Consider the following 13,091-nt stretch of genomic DNA (forward strand, 5'->3'; position numbering starts at 1 on the left):
CTCCCCTCCCCTTCACATATATCCCCTCTACTATCAAGAAAACTGAATAAGCCAAATTATTACAGAATGCTACACAAATATCAAGTAACAGAATACCACAGTCACACATGACAGGAATGGTGTTAGGAGAGTGGAACTAGGGCAACTGCCCCCTGGTCAGAGAGAGAGCCCTAAGCCAGCTGGAAGTTAAAGAAGCACTGCTTGGGCTTTGCACTCCCCAATTATGTCTAGCAAGATACATATTTCAAATCTGATATATTTGAATCACAAGATAGAAATAAAATTATTTTTTTCTACCTTTTGTCGTCTCTGGTTTCTGCTTTCATTGCCTTTTCACTCTCTTCCAGCCAGTGTCTGCCCTAAGAACATAAGAATTGCCACTGCTGGGTCAGACCAGAGGTCCATCATGACCAGCAGTTCGCTCACACGGCAGCCCTCTGGTCTAAGACCAGCACCCTAACGGAGACTAGCCCTACCAGCGCACGTTCTTGTTCAGCAGGAACTTGTCTAACTTTGTCTTGAATCCTTGGAGGGTGTTTTCCCCTAAAACAGCCTCTGGAAGAGCGTTCCAGCTTTCTACCACAGAACTTCCTTACGTTTGTACGGAATCTATCCCCTTTCAACTTTAGAGAGTGCCCTCTCGTTCTCCCTGCCTTGCAGAGGGTGAACAACCTGTCCTTGGCTACTAAGTCTATTCCCTTCAGTACCTTGAATGTTTCTATCATGTCCCCTCTCAATCTCCTCTGCTCAAGGGAGAAGAGGCCCAGTTTCTCTAATCTTTCGCTGTACGGCAACTCCTCTAGCCCCTTAACCATTTTAGTCGCTCTTCTCTGGACCCTTTCGAGTAGTACCGTGTCCTTCTTCATGTACGGTGACCAGTGCTGGACGCAGTACTCCAGGTGAGGGCGTACCATGGCTCTTCAGTCCAGCATCTGCCCCTTCCATTCACTGTCTGTCTTTCCCTGCCATCTCTCCTCCTGCCCCCCCTCCCAATTTGGTCTGGCATCCATCATCTTCCTTCTGTTCCCCTCATGGTCTGGCATCTCTATCTTTCCCTCCCCCCTGTGGTTTTTAGCATATCTCTCTTCTCATTTCCTCCACTCAGATCTGATATCATTCTCTGCTCTCTTCCCTTTTCTTCTCTGCTCTTCCTTCTCTATTTTCTGCCTCCATCTAAATTAAATTCTTTCTTACTATTTAGTCCCGTTTCCCTCTTTTCACTGTGTCTATGCACAGCTTGTCACCCCTTTCCCTCACCCCTCCATTATCTTACTATTTTTTCCCCCTTTATTTATCTCCTCCTTCCATCCAGTATGTGTTCTTTCCCCACTTCCATTCAGCATCTGCTTTCCCCTCTCAACTGACATCCATCTGCCTTCTGCTCTCTCTCCCTTCTTCTCACTTCCATCATCTGTCCCCTTCTCTCTCTCATCTCCTCCATTCCATCATCTGCCCCTTTTTTTCTCTCCCCCCCCCAACTTCCATCATCTGCCCCCCTTCCCCTCACCTTTGCGGGTCACTTTCTTTCCCCTGAGGGTGGCTCATGTCAGAGGGGAAGCTTTGGCCGAGCAGAACCGCTTGCAAGGAACAGTGGAACTTACTTGATTGATGTCGATGCTGGGGCCCGTTGCCGTTTGAAGGAAAAAAAAAAAAAAGGCGAGAGGAAGGGAAACCTCCAGGACAGCTGCTCTTTGCCCTCCTTCAGCGGCCCAAGAGTCCAGACCAACAGCGGCAGCTCTGTGTACTTCTAACTTCGGCACAGAGTTGCCCCTAATCAATAGTTTAGCACGGTTTCATGAGGAAGCCTCGGGACCTTTGATAGCCGGCCCGCTTCGATGATGCGATGTGGACCGGCCTTGCAAAGGCCCCGAGGCTGCCTTATGAAACCGCGCTAAACTATTGATTAGGGGCAGGTCTGTGCCGAAGTTAAAAGCATACAGAGCTGCCGCTGCTGGTCTGGAGGTGTGGAGACAAGGCAGGAGGCAAACTTGGTGGAAGGCAGGAGTCCCGGCACAGCGATTGCAACAGGAAGTTGCAAGTCAGCTGACGCCGGCCTTTCGTTGCGGCGGGGACCGAATCCTTCGCGGATTTTGTTTGAGGACCGGCACCGGTCCGCGGACCGGCAGTTGAAGAACTGTGCACTAGACCACCAGGTAAGGCTTAAGGGGAGGGGGGGGGCTTACAGGGCTTAAAATAGCCTGAAAGATGAAAATGCTTTTTTTAAAAATTTAAAACCGTGAATAAGCAAATCCGTAGATATGGAATTCGCGAATATGGAGGGGGAAGTGTAGTTCTCTGAGAGTTGTATAAGGAGAGAGGAGAGTTATTGAGGGGCAGCAGAATGAACACACTTGTAGGTTAGTAATAGGAGTTTGAACAAAGGTGGCTAGGGAGCCAGTGAAGTGATTTAAGGAGAGGGGTGGCATTGAGTGTAGCGAGGTTGGTAGAAGATGAGTCGTGCAGCAGAGTTTTGCACAGATTGCAGGGGGGAGAGGCAGTCCTGCCGGGAGACCAGTTGGAAGTAGATTGCAGTAATCTAAACGTGAGGTTACAAGAGTGTGGACAAGGGTCCGGGTAGTGTTCTTGGAGAGGAAAGGGTGAATTTTGTAGATGTAGAGATAGAAGCGACAGGCCTTAGCAGTTTGTTCGATGTGTGTAGAAAATGAGAAGTTTGAATCGGAGACAAATCTAAGGTTCCAAGCAGAGGAGACTGGAACGATGACGGTATTATCTACAGAGATGGAGATACAGAGGGAGAGGAGCAGAGGGTTTAGGAGGAAAGAGGAGCAGCTCAGTCTTGGACATGTTTGGTCTCAGATGATGGCAGAACATCCAGGCAGCATAGAAAATGAGAGGTCTGAATCGAAAACAACTCCAAGGTTGTGAGTAGAGGAGACTGGAACAATGACAGCATTATCTACAGAGATGGAGATACAGAGGGAGAGGAGCAGAGGGTTTAGGAGGAAAGTGGAGCAGCTCAGTCTTGGACATGTTTGGTTTCAGATGATGGCAGGACATCCAGGCAGCAATGTCAGCCAAACGGGCAGAGACTTTTTGTTGGACTTTAGGTGAAATGTTGGGTAGATCTGGGAGTCATCAGCATTTAGGGGATACTGGAAGCCATGGGAGGGAGATCAGGGCACCAAGGGAGGAGGTGTAGAGAGAGAAGAGAAAAGAAAAGAAAAAAAATTCTCCCCAAATTGTTTACGCTTCCATCTGATTCCACAGTTCTGTCTACAAGGTCTTTTAGCAATTCTTTCTTTCAAGGTTTTGTTTTGGTTTTGTGTTTTTTTACCTGGATGTTGACGTAACTTGTTGCATTTCTGTCTCTGTACCTTTGCCACTTGTTTTTCCTTATTTCCTAGTTTTTCTTTTTCTTTTGTTTTACACATTCTATTGTTTCTTTCCTATTGTGTGCTGGCGGATTCTCACTCATTTCTATTGTTGGTTAGATTGCAGGTCCAAGTTTCAAGTTTCAAGTTTATTCAATCTTTTGATGGATAGCCTATAACAGTTTCTAAGCGATGTACATAATATAATACAGAGAAATAAGAAACTTAACAAAATAGCTATATTAACATAACATAAAAACATTTAAAACGTACTTGAGGGGAAAGGGAAAAATAAAAGTTACAATTTCGGGTTTCGTAAGAAAAAAAGGGAAAGAACAAAAGGTAGGGTAAAAGAGGTAGTACAAGGTGGCTCAAGCACACTTCATAAGCAATAAAACCAAAACATAAGAAATTTAAAAGAACTGTTAAAAATCAAAGGCATCTTTAAATAAATATGTTTTTAAAAGTTTTTTAAATGTTGTAATATTTTTTTCTATTCTAATAAATTGAGGGAGTTTATTCCACCTTTGTGGACCAGCGACAGTAAATATATCTGCTCTTCTAGTGCCTATGATTTTTAGAGATGGAACAGCTAATAAGCATTGATCAGTAGAGCGAAGAGAGTATAAGGAAGGATGTGCTTTCAATTTATACGTTGTGTTGTGTGAAATCCTCTTTAAAATGAGATGCCCTATTATTTTGAATCTTTTATCTCCTGCTTTTCTCCACCCCACCGTACAAGTTTTTTGTGCTAGCCCAAGTTAATTCCCAGGAAGCTAGGTTGATGCTGACTGTATATAACTAGAGTCTCTAGTCTACCACAAAAATGAATAGTAGCAAAAAAAAAAAAAAGAAAAGAAAGAAAGAAATTATATATTGAGGAGGGACCCTATAAAGATGTATTGCCATTTTGAGCAATGAAAATAGTTTCACAATGGGATTTGAGTTTTCTTTCTCTGGAAATTTGCTTCTGGAAATCCCCATTCCTATTAATGAGGGAATTTCCAAGCAGAGAAAACCCAAGAGGTTTAATATTTTTATTAAGAGATTTCAGATGGTCTAGAGATTTCAGATGGTCTAGGATTAAGACATTCCCAAATCATCCCAGATTTCTGGGAACCTCAAGAAATATAAATGCAAGATTCCTGTCATCTTGCCTCCTTTTATCTGTTGTTCCCAAACAAGATAACAGGGTTATCATTTTTTCCCCTTTAGAATTACCATATGCAGCCTTTCACAGGCTTGAAATATTAGACATAATAAATAGAAAGTTAAAAAAAAAAAATTATATATATCCTTTTCTTGCAACATATGTGCCCCTGTATACTGTCAAGAACATTGTTGCAAGTAAGCATTGTCTTGAAAACTTCCTTAGTTTTTCTTGTCCTTTTAGAAAAAGTAAAAAAAATCAATCCACTTTGCACCCATTCTACGCAACTCAGGGTTTTGTATAACCTCAGTCATATCTCCCCACTTTCTTATCCTTCACCCCTTCCTTCTAAAACCAACTCTCCTTCTAACAATGTAACTTCAAGAGCTTGAGCTAAATCTTGTTGTATACCACATAGATTTCTTGCAGAAAATTGTGATATACAGTGTTCCCCCAGTCATTCGCGGTCCCAATCATTCGCAGTATTTTCCGACCGCGAACTGCCGACAAGCAGAGGGGCAGCGGGAGAGAGCAGCCGGAGCACCGGCGAGTGCAGGAAATCACTCGCGGTATGCTCCGACCGCCTCTTCCTGCACTAAGTCGGGCCTTATCCAATCAGGAGCTGCTTTGACACACAGCTCCTGATTGGATAAGGCCCGACTTAGTGCAGGAAGAGGTGGTCGGAGCATACTGCGAGTGATTTCCTGCCCTCGCCGGCTGCTCTCTCGCTGCCCTCCTCAGTCTCCCCCATGAAAAAACGTATTTGCGGTTTTTCAAGATTTGCGGGGGTTCCTAGAACGGAACCCCCGTGAAAATCGGGGGAGTACTGTATAAGACACTGTATTGCATCATTTTGGTTGCTGCTCTTTGAATTTTTCTAATTCTGCTATATCTTTTTGAGATACAGCGACCTTGAATGCAATAGTCATAGAAACATGATGGCAGATAAAGGCCAAATGGCCCATCCGGTCTGCCCATCCGCAGTAACCATTGTCTCTTCCACTCTCTAAAAGATCTCATGTGCTTATCTCGTGCTTTCTTGATTTCAGACTCAGTCCTTGTCTCCACCACCTCTCCTGGGAGACTGTTCCATACATCTACCACCCTTTCTGTACTTAAGGTAACGTTGCACCATGGAGAGAAACAAAGGCATTTTAATATTCTCAGTCTTATTTTACCAATAATAATAACTTTATTTTTCTATACCGCCAACACCCAAAAAGTTCTAGGCGGTTCCTAATAATTCCTAGCATCCTCTTTGCTTTTTTTTTTTTTTTTGGCCATCGCTGCACACTGCAAGTACTCACAGGGGAAGAGGGCACAAATCTTGGTGTTAATGGTGGGACGTGTCCTATGAAGATGGCCTAGTTTTCAGCGGCACAGTTAGTTACCCGGTTTCTACTTTAAAGCCTTATACGGAAACAGACGTAAAGAAGAATTTGCAGCAAGCAAGAAGTTCAAGTGGAATGACCGGAAAATTAATGAATAAGATAAGTTGCTTTGTTGCAACTGCTGAATGAACAATTGCATAGACTGCTACATTGTAGCTGGTAAAACGAGTGGCACTCACCTTTAGCTTTGAGAAATAATCAGGAAATTTCAGAAACAGTTTTAAATTAATGTAAGATAAAAGACAACTTAGGGCTCCTTTTACTAAGGTACGCTAGTGTTTTTAGCGCATGCAGGAAATTACCGCGTGCTACGCGGAAAAACTAAAGCCAGCTCAACGCTGGCGTTAAGGTGTAGCGCGATGGACAATATAGTGCACGCTATTCTGCGTGTTAATGCCCTAACGGGGCTTAGTAAAAGGAGCCCTTAGTATTTCAGAGAAAAATTATTAAAAAAAATAAAAAATTAATATAAGAAGAAACAAAAGGGTGAGCCAAAATTGGCAGTTTTGCTGAACCACGTGACACTGATCAGCTGTGCGAGAGGCTCTTAATTCTGAGGCTTTTTTTCCCCCTTGGATCAGGTTAAGGCTTATAAAACTGAATTTGAATTTAATTTCTGATATAATATGCTGAAATATTGGGAAATCAATAAAAGAACAGCACTGCTCACTAGTGGAGTTATATAATTTGATTATAGATTGCTGATTGAACCACTGGGTTGGGGTACTCGGTTGATATTTGCTAGACTTAGGGCAGGGGTCTCAAAGTCCCTCGTTGAAGGCCGCAATCCGGTCGGGTTTTCAGGATTTCCCCAGTGAATACGCATGAGATCTATTTGCATGCACTGCTTTCAATGCATATTCATTGGGGAAATCCTGAAAACCCGACTGGATTGCGGCCCTCAAGGAGGGACTTTGAGATCCCTGACTTAGGGGGTATTTAGCTTGAAGTAGTTGCAAACACTGCTGTGGGCAATCAACCGGGCCAGTGCCTCTCCTTCTCTCCGGCCCTCTTCCCTGCTGGCACCCCCTGCTGGCATCTCAGGGCCCATCTGGAGGGCCTCAGCCCATGTGTGGAGGTCGACATGTGATGTTATCACGGCCACGTCCGCCCACTGCTGGGCGCCTCAAGCCGTGGCCACTACCTTTAGTGTGCCCTGGCTCGAGAAAGTTTGAGAGACGCTGCTCTAAGTTCTTGACTCGAGCTTATGCCCAGGCCCAGGAAAGTGCGTAGGAGTTCATGTGATTCTCGTCGAGTCTTAATGAATCGCGTCTCTACCTTATAGCAAGTGATGCAAAACTAGGGCTGCATCAGCCTCTTTGGCCATGATTCTGCAAAATGCGCCTAAAGTTAGACGCCGTTTAGGTGCCTAAGTTAGGCGTCCATGAAATTGTGGTTGGGTCTACAAAGCGGCATCTATGTCCTTTGGACGCCTAAGTACCAATTATCGCTTGTTAAGACCCTTAAGTGGCTCAATGTCCTTTGGACGCCTACATACCAATTATCGCTTGTTAAGACCCTTAAGTGGCTCAATGTCCTTTGGACGCCTACGTACCAATTATCGCTTGTTAAGATCTTAACATATAGATATAGATCTTAGTATCCAGACCATCTGTGCTGTCATAGCATATAACTATTATAGCATATAACTGTGTGAAACCATCTCCACGTCATTCTTTAAGGAGAGAGGGAAGAATCTAGTACAAATGGTCACAACCCTCAACCCTTGCACTGAAGAACGCTGGTGTAGAAGGACTGAGGTTGAGATAGACACTAAAGAATGACAGTCTCTGGTATGCAGAGCAGATACTGTGATGTCATAACTCATTCCACCAATGCCCAAGAGCCAGCCTCATCAATGATGTCACAATAGCTTCATTATCCTGTTTTTGTCTCACATAAGAATCAGAGTATGAATGGGCACAGCCACTGACTCTCAAGCCTTGCATTAAACAGTGCTGGTGTAGAAAGACTGAGGCTGAGATAGACACTGAAGAATGACACAGGATGGTTTCCTGCAGTTATCCGCGAGGATTGGAATGGTGTTGAATTTTGTCACCTTGTCATTCTCTACGAGTATCTTAGGCTGATGAGCTTATAGGCTACTTAGTGACATCCACTATCTTTCATAGTAGTGTGTGAAAGCACGAACCGGTTACAAAATTACTAATTACAATGATCATTGTTGCACTAAAGAACATGATGAGGTTTCTCATGCTGTTTAATGTCTGGTGTCTCATGCTCACCAAATATAACTTTATAAATAGGATACAATGAGGAAGAGGTGACAAAATTCATCACCATTCCCGTCCCTGCAGATAACCGCGGGAAATAATCCCATGTCATTTTCTAGTGTCTATTTCAACCTCGGTCCTTCTACACCAGCATTCTTCAAAGCAAAGTTTGCGGGTCAGTGGTTGTGGCCATTCATACTCTGATTCTTATGTGAGCCAAGGATAATGAAGCCATTGTGACATCACTGATGTGATTGGCTCTTAGGCACTGGTGGAATGAGGCATTATGACATCACAATATCTGCTCTGGATACCAGAGACTGTCATTCTGTAGTGTCTGTTTCAACCTCAGTCCTTCTACACCAGCATTCTTCAAAGCAAAGCTTGCGGGTCAGTGGTTGTGGCCATTCATACTCTGATTCTTATGGGAGCCAAGGATAATGAAGCCATTGTGACATCACTGATGTGATTGGCTCTTAGGCACTGGTGGAATGAGGCATTATGACATCACAATATCTGCTCTGGATACCAGAGACTGTCATTCTGTAGTGTCTGTTTCAACCTCAGTCCTTCTACACCAGCATTCTTCAAAGCAAAGCTTGAGGGTCAGTGGTTGTGGCCATTCATACTCTGATTCTTCCCTCTCTCCTTAAAGAATGACATGAAGATGGTTTCCCGTGGGGCGGGAACGGTGATGAATTTTGTCACCGTGTCTTTCTCTATTGTGAAACATGAGGCTGGGGAGATTCTCACATAGTGCTGCAGAAGCTCTGTCGCTGTGAATGTGTGTAAGGTCACAAGTCTTATTCCATGTATCTGTGGGTTTGTAACCTCAGTTTTGAGCAGCCCCTCCATAGGTGGCTTAAGCATATATTTCGAGATTATGATGAGAAACACAGGGTCTAATTAAATTACTGTCCTGGATGAAGGTGCCTACCAGAAACTAAATAATTATTCTGTTTCTGGCATCTCCATCTTTGTGTGCCTCCTGTACATCTTAGTTTTTGAGCATAGAGTTCTCCTCCCCCCCTCCCCCCAATACTGCTGTTTTTGCAACTGCAACTTGTGTGCAAGGCTTGCAAGGTTGATTTCCACCCTGCTGAGAATCTAAGAAATCATTGTCTCCCTCCTTCCCGCCTGCTTCTTGGAAAAACTGCACAGTCCCATCTCGTGCTTAGCCAGCTGCAGACAGACCTAAGAGACTCTTTAAGAACTCCCAGAGGCTGAATTTGAGGTGGTTTAATTTTAGGTGATATTGGCACTAGCCTGCAGAGACCGAGGCCAAGGAATACATGTAGGAATTCAGATTATTATTGTTAGTCTTAATGGATCACTTCTCTGCATTACAAATAAAATAGCATGCTCTAAACCAGGGGTGAGCAATCCAGTTGGGTTGTCGGGATTTCCCCAATGAATATGCATGAGATCTGTTTGTATACAATTTAGTAGATCTCATGCATATTCGGCAGGGAAATCTGGGACTGAGGATGCCCTCCCCTGTTCTAGACCAGAGGTTCTCAACCCGGTCCTCGGGACACACCAGTAAATTAGGTTTTCAGGATATTTGCACAGAATGGAGATATTTCATGCAAATTTATCTCATGCATGTTCATGCTAGATAAATCCTGTAAACCTCATAGACTGGGTGTATCTTGAGGGCTGGGTTGAGAACCCCTGCCCTAAACCTTGTAACTTTTTATTTAAAATAAATAAATAACAAAACATGGAGCTTGCTTTGGGAGTTAAAAATGATGGGAAGCGGTACAGGGGTTTCTTGACTTATTGCAGTATCCATGAAACTCAGTCGGGTCCGCAGAGTGAAGCTCAGCTGTAAAAGACTGAGGAGTAGGACAAGGATCGGCCAGATTATTATTTGGAATTTCTTTCATTTAAAGCGGTGTTTTCCCAAGTCAGTCCTGGAATTACCCCCTTTCCAGTCAGATTTTCAAGAGATCCCACAATGAATATGCGCGAGATTGATTGGCTTACACTGTCTCCATTGTATGCAGATCTTTCGTGCATAGTCATTGTGAATATCCTGAAAACTGGCAAGGGTTGGGGGTACTCCAGGGCCGACATGAGAAGCACTGATTTAAAGCAGGGTTTTTTCCCCAATCCTCAAGATACCCCTAATAAATACATGATGAACCAAGTACTGCAACCATATATTGTTCAAATAATTCTTTATTGCTTAGGTTTGATTTAGAGAATGACACAGTGACAAAATTCATCACTGTTCCTGTCCCCTGGGATAACCGCAGGAAATAATCCCATGTCATTTTCTAGTGTCTATTTCAACCTCGGTCCTTCTACACCAGCATTCTTCAAAGCAAAGTTTGCGGGTCAGTGGTTGTGGCCATTCATACTCTGATTCTTATGTGAGCCAAGGATAATGAAGCCACTGTGACATCACTGATGTGATTGGCTCTTAGGCACTGGTGGAATGAGGCATTATGACATCACAATATCTGCTCTGGATACCAGAGACTGTCATTCTGTAGTGTCTGTTTCAACCTCGGTCCTTCTACACCAGCATTCTTCAGAGCAAAGCTTGAGGGTCAGTGGTTGTGGCCATTCATACTCTGATTCTTCCCTCTCTCCTTAAAGAATGACATGAAGATGGTTTACCGCAGTTATCTGCGGGGACGGGAACGGTGATTAATTTTGTCACCGTGTCATTATCTAGTTTGATTCTTTGTGTATCTGCTACTGTATTACTGAGTTTCTGTGCTTTCTAATCCACAATGAAGATGCGTGCGAGATTAGACAAGGAAGTGGGGAAGGGGCACTGATCGCATCACTGTGTGGACAAACACGTTTATTTACAATGTAGAACAGGGGTAGGGAACTCCGGTCCTTGAGAGCCGTGTTCCAGTCGGGTTTTCAGGATTTCCACAATGAATATGCATTGAAAGCAGTGCCTGCAAATAGATCTCGTGCATATTCATTGGGGAAATCCTGAAAACCTGACTGGAATACGGCTCTCGAGGACCGGAGTTCCCTACCCCTGATGTAGAATCTCTGTTAAAATTCACACAAAAACATACATTTAAAAAAAACAAAATTTGACAGGCATGTAAAGTCCTTTGTAAAAGAGCATATACTGGACCCCCATCACGGCCCGTGTTTCAGCCACAAGGGAGAAATTTACATACCGTGGAAGGTAGTGCACGCAGATTTATTTCCCACGTGTTCATTGTGGCTACCCTGAAAACCTGACAGGCTTAAGTGGCTCTTTACTCAATATTTCATTATAATCTACATTTGTTTCCCCTCCTTTTGTTTTTACCTTAAATGTATTGACTTAAACACTGATTGTAATTTCTTAATAATTTTCCCTCTTGTTTTGACATCGTTTGTATAAGTTATTATATTTAATAGATTTAAATTTTGTATAGGAATGTTTGAATCTGTTGAGTTAATTTGTCTAGATTCATGTTTGTGAGATTTGTTTCCCATATTTTGTATTTTTATCTAGTGTACATCGCCTAGAATCTGGAATAGGCGATTAATCAAATTTTATAATAAACTTGAAACTTGAATTGTATCTATTGAACTTGATATACCTCTTCTATATAAGTAGTAAGTGGTTTACAAAACTAAAACATTAGACACATTAACTTCCTCACTGTCCCAAACGGGCCCACAACCTAAACTAAGGGCCTAGAAGAAAAACGTCATTTGTGTGAAAACATCAGAATATTGGAACATTAGATTTAATAAAATATCTCCCACCCCCTTTTTTTTTACAAAATTGTAGTGTGGTTTTTAATGCCAGCCGTGACGATGCTCATAGGAATTCTATGAACGTCTGAGCTGTTACCATCACTGCCGGCGCTAAAAACTGCGCTAAGGTTTTATAAAAGGGTGTTTGGGGGGGGGGGGGGTAAGCAAATGTATAAGTTACAATTACAAATAGAAAAAAGAACTGAAAATTAAAGGAAATATAACAGAAATGAAACAGAAATTAAGCAAACTCGGGAACTCCGCAAGAATTTGCCCAACTGCGGGATTGTTTATTATCGCTATAAACTTTATACGATCGTTTACTCAAAAAAAAAACAAAAAAAAAACCCTGAAACCATTTTAAAGCATAGCCAGAAATTCCAAATGACTCCAAACAGTCGATCAGGATAACGTGGTCGACTAAACCAAAGGCTCTACTTAAATCAAGCCACAGAACTAGTGCACTTGTACCTTGACTGAATAAACTATAAAGGAAATGTAGCAACGATGCAATAACTGTTTCCGTACTAAAACCCAGATTGAAAACCTGACCGATTATCTTGCAGTATGCTGAATTTATCCAAATATATTACTAAATCCTGATTAGCCAAGCCTCCCGTCAGCTTGACAAATAGGGTCTGTAATTTGATGTCAACTTGATAGAAAGCAGGGAAACTTGCGCGATTTCAAGAAATTGCTGAAGAGACATTTGTTTTTCAATATGAATTATGGGTACTGAGTTTTAGATTGATGATGTTGGCGCTGGTCGTCGAACTGTTGATGTAGTTTTGTACTATGTATGTTGATGTCTTTAACTATTGTGAGTGTTTTATTGGGAGCCACTCTGTTAAAAGTGGGTTATAAATGAATAGAAACAAAACAAGAAACCTACTTGGTCGACAAATTCCAAAGCTAAATTCTGCGGTGAGTAGAAAAAAAACATGATATTGTCCGTTTTGTTCTCCATCGTTTTTCTAATAATTCCTAGCAATAAGACATTGTCTTCTATCCCAGATTTCAGCTTCCGTGCTGATACTAGCCTGAAATCCAGGGCATTTCAGCTAAAACCACAATTTTCCCCGCACCCGGTCTCTGCCTTCCCTCCTCCCATCACCACCTGAATGCCCTCCAAAGGTGGTCTACTGATTTCTTTGGGGCAGGTGATCCCCAATCACTCCCGCTCATGTTGGCTCCACAGTCAAGATAGCTGTTGCGACTTCCCATGGCAGCCTAATGAGACTGCTGCAGAAGGTCACAG

At 42.9% G+C, this 13,091-nt stretch overlaps 1 protein-coding gene across 7 annotated transcripts in view; it reads left to right on the top strand.

Annotated features, from left to right (window-relative positions):
- The window catches only part of HIVEP3 (HIVEP zinc finger 3), a 391,298-nt gene that overhangs the window by 235,341 nt on the left and 142,866 nt on the right, over positions 1–13,091 (top strand). The window lies entirely within an intron of this gene.

This window comes from Geotrypetes seraphini, chromosome 8, assembly GCF_902459505.1.
Source record: "Geotrypetes seraphini chromosome 8, aGeoSer1.1, whole genome shotgun sequence".
In the NCBI taxonomy this organism is placed as follows: domain Eukaryota; kingdom Metazoa; phylum Chordata; class Amphibia; order Gymnophiona; family Dermophiidae; genus Geotrypetes; species Geotrypetes seraphini.